General features: G+C 46.2%; 1 pseudogene; it reads right to left on the minus strand.

Moving 5' to 3' along the window:
• Window positions 1-1,998: 1,998 nt before the first annotated feature.
• Window positions 1,999-2,616, minus strand: LOC103295615 (60S ribosomal protein L10a-like; annotated as a pseudogene).
• Window positions 2,617-3,308: the final 692 nt, after the last annotated feature.

The following is a 3,308-nucleotide window of genomic DNA, read 5'->3' on the forward strand; positions in this document are numbered from 1 at the left end:
GTTTTGATCTCATTAATCCATTCATTATTAAGTGGCATGTTATTTAGCCTCCATGTGTTTGTGTATTTTTCAATTTTCTTCTTATGATGACAGTCTTATAGAAGCATCTTTTCTCTTGCCACTTTAAACATTTTCTCTTTGTCCTTAACCTCTTAAGAGTTTATCTTGTTTGGACCTCTTGATGTTTCCTGGGCTTGTATGTCTATTTCCTTTGCCAGGTTAGGGAAGTTTTCAGTCTTTATTTCTTCAAATAGGTTTTCAATCCCTTGCTCTCTTTCTTCTCCTTCTGGCACTCCATGATGTGACTGTATGCTTGATCTTGTCCCAGAAGTCCCTTAAGCTAGCCTCATGTTTTTAAATTATTTTTTTTGTTGTTGTTCCACTTGGGTGTTTTCTGCTACCTTTTCTTCTAAATCACTGATTCAGTGCCTCTGCTTAATATAATCAGCCATTGACTCCTCCCAGTGTATTCTTCATTTCAGTTATTATACTCTTCATTTTTCACGGTTCTTTTTTCTGGTTTCTATCTTTTTGCATAAATTCTCAGTGAGTTCATCTATTCTTCCCATAAGTTCATTGAACATTCTTATAACCAGTGTTTTCAACTCTATATCTGCTAAATTGCTTGCTGTCTCCATTTTGTCTAGTTGTTTTTCTGGAATTTTGTCCTGTTTTTTCACTTGGGACATGTTTCTTTGTCTTCTCATTTTGGCTGCCTCGTATGTAGGTGGTCCTACTACATCTCCCAGTCATGGCCATGTGGCCTTATGTGTAATGGGTACCCTGTGGGGCCCCGTGATGCAGTCTCCCTGTTCACCTGAGCCAGGTGCTCCAGGGGTGTCCTTAGTGTGGGTTTTGTGTGCCTCCTGTTGTAGTTGAACCTGGATTGCTGTTGGCATGTCAGTGGGTGGGATTGACCCTCAGGCTATAGCAGACAAGTTGTTGTATGGGGTCTGGCCTCACAGAGTGGAATTTGCTCTAGCAGGGCTTTGTTGCTTAATCCACCTTTTGGGTGTGTCATTGGTGGAGTTAATTGGGTGGTGTGCTGATATGGTCTGAAACTGGCCACCAGGTGTATTGGTTTCGAGCCCTCTTAGGAGGTTCTCTGGTGTAGGCCCAGGTCAGCTGCTGCCTCTGCCCTACCCATGGCCACCTGGTAGGAGAAACAAAGTGATCTGCCTGTGCTGGTAGCTGCTTGTGCTGGGCTTGTAGGCACCTAAGAGAGGCTATACTTTGAACTGAAACCAGTTGCCACCAGTGCCAGGCTGGGGGCCACTTAGCAAGAGGCACATGGCACACCGAGGGCAGCCACTTTGTGTTTGGGTTTTGTGGACCTTTCAGAGATATTAGGGAAGTCCACAGAGTGGTGGTGGCTGGCCACTTGTGAGGAACTACTGCTGAAAGAGGTTTGGGCCTGTGTATGAGTTGGGTGGGGCAGGGGTCTCAGGTAATCGCCAGGGTGGTGTGAGAGATGCTAGACAGTTTGATGGAGACTCAGATATGGCACCAGCATGTGCCGAGTGGGTGGAGGGCTTAGAAAAGGAACAATGGCACCTACCTGCACTTCTGTCTGGGAGAGCTGCCCCTCAAGCCATCACTCTGAAGCCAGACAATTCAGTTCCTCTCGGTATGTCCCTGCAGCTTTTCAAGCTGTTACTGGGGCTCAGAGTAAGTGAGTCCATCAGTGATTAGGAGTGGAAGGAAGGAAGGGGGAGAGAGAGGGAGGGAGGGAGAGGGGGGAAGGGAGGAAGTCTATGCATGGGCCCTTTAAAAGTGTGCCTAGGACTCCAGGAGCCTTCCATCTCAGTCAGCCACAAATTCCTCTGGTTTCACAGCCAAGGGTTGTAGGGTCTCCTCTTCTTGGCACTGGTGCTGTGGACTGGGGAGCCGGTTGTGGGCTGGGACCCCTTGATCCTCGGTGGGGACCTTAGAAGCTGAGATATCCCTCCTGATTCTTTTATTTTTTAATAGTAGTAGTATGGTTTATTAAGCTGTGCCTTAGTACAGACACTGGGGCTTGCCCAGGAAGCTCTTGATGTATAAAGCCCAATGTTCTTCCAGTTCTTTTTGAGCAATGACACCAGGAAATTGACAGTGAAGTAGATGTTGTATACAAGCTTATCATCATCTGTCATCTTAACATTACCAAGAGCCACTGCCAGACACGCACCTTCTCTTCACCTGGAACTTGAGTGTGGATTTCACTTCATTGACTTTGGCCACTATGCTCTCATTGTGAGTCAGCAAGGAAGGGAACTTGCCAAACTTACTTAAGCCTGGGCCCAGGATTCGTGGGATCTGCTTGATCAGAAGACTCTGAAGCCAAAGAGTCATTATACTTCTTGGCCAGTTTCTTACTCTTGTTGAGTTTCTTCATGTCAGGGATATCCACAACCTTGGCCTTGTCACAGTGCTGCTGGTCTCCCAGAACATATACTGAGAACTTGGGGCGGGGAGTGGAATTAAGCCTGAGGTAACCCAGAGTGTTTGTCCTTCTGAGGGTCAAGCTGATCTGCTGCTCCACAGTCTCCAAAAACTTCCAGCACTTGTACTGGTTCCCATGCAGGCTTCCCGCACTGCCTCGTAGAGGATGTCACAGGAGACATTGCTGCTCATGGGGCCTTGAGCCACAAAACCCAGAAAGAACTCCCTCCTGATTCTCAACCACCACATATGGTGTGAGGCCAGCCAGTTTCACATTTCTGCCCCTCTTACCAGTCTTGACATGGTTTCTTCTTTATATCCTTAGTTATAGTAGTTCATTCAGCTAGTATTCAGGTGGCTCTCAAGGGTGGTTGTTCTATTTAGTTGTAATTTTGAGGTGGTCATGGGAGGAGGCAAACACAGCATCTACGTACTCTACCATCTTGACCAGAAGTCCAAATTTTTTCTTTTTGTTCATTGGTGTTTCCTAATTTTGCACAATTATAGCTTCTGTAAAAACAAAAAGTTTATTTTTTATTTAAAAAATGAGAGCCTTAAATTAGATGATTCTTCCTGTCTGTAGAATCCCCTGATTTCATTACAGCTCTCAAATGTTGTTCTCTCTGGTTTCTTTTCTTTCTTTGGCTTCATGAAAGAATGATTTCATTTTCCAATGTGCTCACTGTAGGGACAACACTAGTATGTTTCCCAAGGTCTGGGGTGTAGCCTGCAGCCAGGTCTGGGCCACTTGCAACAGGGGCAGGCTGAGGGGCATGGGCCATGGGGCCTGGCCAGGGAACACTAGGTGAGGAACGTTTATATAGCCTGGGGTGAGCATGCAGAGGGAGGAAGAAGCAGAGGAGTTTGGCAGAGGAAGTAAAGTT

This window comes from Eptesicus fuscus, chromosome 8 (genome assembly GCF_027574615.1).
Source record: "Eptesicus fuscus isolate TK198812 chromosome 8, DD_ASM_mEF_20220401, whole genome shotgun sequence".
Lineage (NCBI taxonomy): Eukaryota > Metazoa > Chordata > Mammalia > Chiroptera > Vespertilionidae > Eptesicus > Eptesicus fuscus.